Source organism: Manacus vitellinus, unplaced genomic scaffold, assembly GCF_001715985.3.
Source record: "Manacus vitellinus isolate BGI_N305 unplaced genomic scaffold, ASM171598v3 scaffold_0_pilon, whole genome shotgun sequence".
NCBI classification, from domain to species: Eukaryota; Metazoa; Chordata; class Aves; order Passeriformes; family Pipridae; genus Manacus; species Manacus vitellinus.
Window position 1 is genome coordinate 17,925,549 of NW_021938789.1, and position 7,280 is coordinate 17,932,828.

Here is a 7,280-nt window from a genome sequence, read left to right on the forward strand (position 1 = left end):
AGCACACTGTGTTCCACCTTGATAAGTGGTGGCCATGACTTCAAGCTGAATGGGCTAGAGCATTGCATCAGTGGAGCAGATAGCCTAGCAGGGAGCACTGTATTCACAAGCCTGCATCTCTGTACCTTATAATTTGATCAACCCTTTCTCTCTCCCAGGGGGAAAAAAACCAGTGTTTTTGTAACACAGTGGCATTTTCTGGAAATCATCCCTTCATGGCATTGCCCTTTTGCCCTTTTTTTTAGCTTGTCTTCACTGATCACTGTTCCTATCATTTTATAGACTCTGTATGTCTATTTGCAGTGCCTTTCCCTTGTAATACAATTGAGCTTACTAAATATGATGGCTACCTCGATCTTCTTCTTTATAGTTTCCTGATACTGAATATTACTGTGTTGTCACCATGGCTCCAGTATGCCAGATCACCAGGGCTTCTTCCTCACTGATCAAAGGACCTCTCTTCAATTCTTTTTCTTGAACCTAAAAATAGGAAGAACTTCTTCTGTCCCTCCTACATGTCTCATTGCCCTGGGCATTTGTGCAAGATGGGCCTTGAAATGCTACTTGCCACTGCTAAAATAGGAGGCTGTGACTTTTGTCTCTGCTCATTTTATTTACCTTCACCAGTGTTCATCCCGTGTCCTTTGTCCACTGTTACATGCTCTTTAATACTTAAATTTTAAACTGTTTACAGGAATGCCAAGGTTGCTCTGTGCATTACTTAGCAGAAAATCATGATCTTACAGGCTTATTAAAGTAGTGCCATTATCAACATTCCTTGCTCAGCACCTTAGTACTTACATGTATGTGAATGTGTTTGTTGCTGACAACACCAAAACCCACTCTTCTGTGTGTTAATTTTTCTTAACCCTCTAGACTGATAGAGCTCTGAAGGATTTCTCTTGTAGTAAAGTGAGAAACCAGTACCCTGGGCATGCCCATGGCAAATAAATTACTTTTACAAAGCACCCTGAACTTTGAAACCATGATATTCTAGATGCATGGGAGAGGCAGAATGACACTGTAATGGATACCAGTCAAAAGTTCATGTGATAAAACTAATTTTCATAATTATTGCAGTTAATAGGAGCACACCTGTGAATAAGTAACTTAAGAGCAAGGAGCCAAGTGGCAAAGTGGGGCAGTTGTTATGCCCAAATTTACTGGAAGAAAGGGAATCTTTATTTTTATTATGATGATGTAAATGATGCATTGAATTGCTAATGGCAGGTTTTCTTTTGTGTGGAATAATTAATGCTGTAAACTTATCTGGATTCTCATACATAATGTAACACTTTAAGTCCAGGTTTTAATGTAAAGCTAAACTGGGTGTCTAGCCAAGAATAAACTCAGTATATGGAAAAAGTCTCAAGTGTGTTCTCTGTGTATATTATCAGTTCCCAGTCAACCAGGGTAACTTTGAATAGCTCCTTTAGAAGACAAGCTGTTCATTTTCACTCATGGTGCAGAAAAATGATTGCACCCATTTACTATGCAATTCAGGGTTTGGCACTTACACTGCCTGCTTGAGCAAACTGATTTGCACTTTGTTGTGGAAAAAAATATTGTTTATAAAGCTGAGAGAGCAAAGTATGTAAAGATAAGGGTAAAATATTCAGAACATGAGTCTTCAGCATGGAAAACTCATGACCAGGGGTTTGTTCAAGGCTTATGGGTGGCATAAAGAGTTATTGTTCACAGTCTCTTACAATATAGGAACTGGGTACATGAAATGGGTACAGTGTGGAGTAGTCTGTACAATATATAAGAAGGCTGAGGAACTCTGCAACAGGATTGGTGAATGCTGTAAGACTACATGGATTTAAAGATGGGAGAAACATGGAAAAAAATCTATTGTCATACCTCTAAATACAGTCACCAAGTGTTGAAAGGTGAAGCAATATTTTAGGGATTCATAACTACATGCTCTTCAGTGCTCTTCATCCCACTGGTGACACCCATTGGAGACAGCTTCCATCTTTTGACAGACCTTTAGTCTGACTCAGAATATCTTTCTTAGGAATTCAGATTGTGTCGGTGCCATTCTGTTCAAAACAAACTGCTGCAGTTGCGGGCTGTCCATGTGTAAGGGAAAGTTTGCAGTCATAGGTGGATCGTGGGCCTCTATCATACCGGTACTTTTCATATGTTGCATGCTTGGATGTTGAAATAATACTTTGCACTTCCTTAGTATTTTTATGTGAAAATCTGATGGTACTAAAGAAGTATCTTACAAGAATGGGATTTGAAAAATACTGCTGCTATTTGAACCTATTAACTATTAAATTTGCTTGTTAATTATTTTGTTATCCTTTTCTTTGGATCAGAAGACATTCTCAAGTGTTTCTTTCTTCCTTTATTTACATTTAGTGATTGTTTTTGCTCTTGTAAGAAAAACTTTTCTCTTGTAGTTCGTAAGAGGATTGGATAAAGATTGTGAGCAGCAGATGAGGCTGGTCCCTGAACTTTTGTACTAGGACCCTCAGAGTCCCATCTTTGGACTTGATAATTTTCCAGAGTAAAAAACATAAAGTGATGCCACATGGCCATGACTCTGTTGACAAGGCCCAAGCTACTGCTGCCATAAAAAACCATACTGGTTTAAAGCTAGCTCAGGATTTTCTAACTAAACTATAGTGACAGTAGCTTAGGTGTCTCTCCAAGGTCTTAATGTTTGCAGAATCACAGAATCATTTAGGTTGGAAAGACCCCTGAGATCATCAAGTCCAACCTTTAACTGATCACCAACCTTGTCGACAAGATCATGGCACTAAGTGTCATGTCCCATCATTTCTTGAACACCTCCAGGGATGGTGATTCCACCACTTCCCTGGGCAGTTCAGGCCTTACAACCCTTTCCACAATGAAATTCCTCCTGATGTCTAGCCTGAACCTCTCCTGACACAGCTTAAGGCTACATCCTCTAGCCCTGTCATTTGTGTATCTGTTATGTAGTTTGTATATCACTGCATTTAGCTATTTCAGCAAGAAGAAACTTACTCTAAATCAACCATGTATGTCAGTAGTCAGAACTGTACGTGACGACTCCAGTGCTGAGTGGAGACAGGACTGTTTAATGTAATTCTATCTGTTTTGCTCTCTTACTTTTTTCTTTGTGCACCTAGTGCTTAGATCCAGTAACCTTTCAGGAAGATTAAATGCAGAAATGATGAATGACTATGATTATAGTAATGGAAAAATAACTATTTATACACTTGTCTGAGTAACTCTGCAGGCTTAACATGAAGGCAGCAGAGTGACTTTATATTTACTAAAGAAGACAATGATACCATAAAAATACGGCTGCAGAGTGTGTGCTGCAGAGACCTTTGAGGAATGAGCTGACAGATTCTTTTGTTGTACCATCTTTTTGCAGTGAGATCACATCTCCTCTCTTGTGTTGAATCATTGCAGTATTAAAATGAGGAGAAACCTAAGCTATCTCCTATGATGCCTTCACTGCTCTCTTCACAAGCAGAATTACAGAGTTGAAGTGTGATGGGATGTTTGGGTATTGCATTTCCAGTGCTGCAGAAAGTTAGAGAGAAGCCCTTTCCTAACCTAGAAAATCTGTTTCTGTTTGTGGAAATTGCAGCCTAAGGATTCAAACTAAACCCAGGAGGATCATCCTGATCGTAAATGATATCATGAGACAGAGACGTGATTTTCAACATGCTTCAGGAATACAGACATCACACCGTAAGCATCTGTGTGTTTTGTCCACTGGTTAACAAAGCTTGGTTCTCTGATCCCGCCAGAATTATGGCAAGTGTCTCAGACATGTTTCTCGAGAAATGCAGAAGTGTAGCAAGAACTCCTGACTCTGCATCAGTCCCAATTTGAGAAGCAGAAGACCCGTAATGTGATTGTTTAGGAGATGGGAAAAGGAGACTAGGGGGTGAAAGGGAACTCCTTTCATTCTGTTTATAAAACTGGGAAGAATCCATCTTTTCTTACAAACTTCTATTACTCATTGAAGAAAAGAATATATTGACTCTTGCTTTCGTTCTTAAAATCTTTTCATCAGTGACAGGATATAGGACCAAAGGCGACCTCAGGAGTTTGTGTGCAGCCACCTCCTTTATATTTGCAGGCAGAGTGAGTGACCTAGAGGTCAATTAAAGGAGGAGAGCAAGCTGAACATTTCTTTTCTCTATGTTCTCTGAAGTCTACTAAAAAGGAGAAATCTTTCTTCTTTGTTAGAGGCAAGTCCAGCCGTGTGGAAGGGACAAGAGGTAGCAGAGGAGTTTATATCTAGTTTGTACTGTGCAAATTGAGCTTCATTGTCTCCAGACACCTTTTAAGAACTCCAGTCTGCAAGATGGCAGTGAACAATACTGTTTTTACATTGCTTGCAGTAAGGAATAACTGAGATAGCAAGTACCTAGCTCAGGTTTGCCCTAATGTCTGTCTTTCTAAATACTTTTGATGATTTGCATTTGATTCTTAGTCTGTAGGCCACAGACCACTGAAGATCTGCAAGGCCACCAGGAATACACTATACCACAAGGGTGAGCGTTTCAGTGGTGCAACCTGCCTCCTGGTTATCTGGAATGCAGGGACTGACCTTGCAGCAAGCTAGTGGTGAACTAAGTCATGCCTAAGTCACACAGGGCCCTGAGTTGCTTTGGCTGGACATGACAGCGTGGTATATTCTGTCAGGTGTAGTTCTAGCCATTGTGTTTGAGAAGGCAATTCAGGGATATCTTTGCAACTGGATGAAATAGGAATATAACTGTTGAGGGAGGGATATCAGCTGAGGCGAAACATGGTAGGGTAGAGAATATGGTCTGTGCAAAAACTGCACCTGGGACTGTCATGCCGTGGTCTCTTCTTGGGTAGTCCTGGTTCAGAGCATAAGTCCATCTAGTGAACATCCAGAAAATGCAAACTGAGATTTAAAAAGGGCAGCTTCAATTTCAAATAGGGTTTTTAGCTCCACTTTCAAATATTTGGTTTTTATTCTAGCTTCTGAAAACATCTATTTAAAAAGTGATTCAGTACTACTTTGTAAGTAACCCATCTAGAATTATGGATTTTTCTGGGGAGCAGGTATTGCTGTTTGTTTCCTCTGCCATTAACCATGTTTTGTGCCTTGACATTCATACAACTACTCACAATAAACTTTTGACTCTGTTTTGAAAGAACTTGGAACAAATTTTCATATGTCATTATTTTTATTCATATCACTCTTCATTGAATAAGATTTTATCTATTCAATGTGTTGGGAGTTGCTCGGGAGACAGCACACCACAAAGTCTTTCCTGCATTACACTTTGGTTTGAAGAATGCACTGGTTTTGATTAATCTAAATGCAATGACAGAGCTGGCAAAGGAAGAACAGAACAAAAAATCACGTGCTTTTTAAAAAATTGCTTAAACCTAACCCAGATTATTGTGTTTCAGTGAATAAAATTATTAAACTGGGATTCACTGGGTATTTGCTTGCTATGTGTCACCACTACCAGACAACTTTGATTAACAGTGGTCTTAAATACTGTATAATCACATCATTTTCTGGTTTTGTTTGCTTTTGAGTTATCCATTATAGGATAATGGATATGTTAGGAATATGTTAGCAGGAGATTTTTGAGACAATATAGTGTGAGCAACTAAAAACTGATACTGTGATTAACGTACACATCTGTATGGTTCTGTTGTTAGTGTGCCATTGGTAAGTGATAGATCTGGCTCTTTTATTCATTCTGTTCTAGTTGAAAATACAGAATGAATAAACTACCAAGATATTCACTGTATTTCAGTGACAGGAGTGCCTTTTGCTAGTGTTTCACTGTAGCAAAAATGGACTCTAACGATAAAGTTAAATAGATGGTAAAGTCATCTGGAGTAGCCTCCAGAAGTTAGAAAAGACCTTCAGAGATAAAGCAGTTGGCTATAGTGTGGAGTCCATGTTCAGTGGGGATGGAAGTGATCATGTGACTTCCATAGGGCCACAGTTGGTTAGAGGATGACAGCAGACACATCTGTGTTGCTAAGTAATGCTACATAACACTACATAATGTTTACAAAATGAAGAAGAGGAAAGAGAGGGGAAAATCTAACTAAACAGGAGCTGAAAAATGTAAAATTACTGAGACTACTGTTCACTAGAGCCCGTTCTAGCAGTGGAATAGCTACTTTCATTGTACATGTCATTCACTGGCCAGTCTATGTTCAGGGATGGACTGCCAGCAAGTTTAACACAGTTCCTACCCTGGGGCTGTACTACAGCAGCGGGTCTGTTTTAGGGTAGGGGTTTACTGTGTCAGTCAAGGACAAGGGTGCCAGCTTACCCTAAGTTACGCTGATGTGTTGAAGCCTTCACCAGCTTGATGGATAGGTGGGCCCCTGAGGACCTGCTGCCATCATCTACTGCCATCATCTACTGGTTCCACTTCATCCCAGTTCCCAAAGGTAAGTATCTGGTGGCCCTCAGTATGAAGATTGTCACTTATATGGTTTGGAAGGTTGGCTTCCTCTGTGCTACTTCATAACCCTAATTTCCTTCTGAAAGTATGATTATTCAAATAATTTTTGATCCAGCTCACCCACTTTTTCACAGAAAGTTGGTAGCTTCCTCTACAGGAGGCCCGACATCGTTCACAGCTGTTTTAAGCGTATTGTCCTGTCCTGCAGGTTGTGCCTACTTTTGTTTAGCATTTTAATATTCTAGTTGACTGCCAGCAAGATATATGAGGTGAATGAAACTTGTGTTGCTTTTATCTAGTATTTTTAACATAGCTGAAAACATAATGGTGGTCATGAGACAATCCCTTTCTTCATAGTTAAAGGATGAGAGTTTATGAAAAACTGTATGAAAAAGACTTGACACTAACATCCCAAACCCAAGGGTAAACTGGTTTCTCACCCTCTTGCACTGAAACAGTAGTGGAGTGCAAATGAGCTCAGGGGTATGTTACTCAGGGTTATGGGCAAAACTTAGTCATCCTCAGGTACACCTCAGTTCTGCTTTTGAATGCTATGTTCACTACCCTGCAGAGATTGTTTGAACTGTAACAGATAACATTTCTCTACACCGTGGTATAAAGTGGTTTGGGCTGGACAAGTGTCTATTTGGCACAGCACTCTCAAGCTGTATGAATTCGCAGCAGTACTTCCAGCCAGCAAATTTTGTGTCTGTAGAAGCATTACATTGGAACCCTCGGTTCCCAAGGCATCAGCAGAAAAACAGTCTAGAGCTTCTGCCCCCAGGGAAGGGGTGGAGAGGTGAAGGGTGATGTTAAGAATGAGTCCACAGCCCAAGTGTCTCTGCTGTGAAA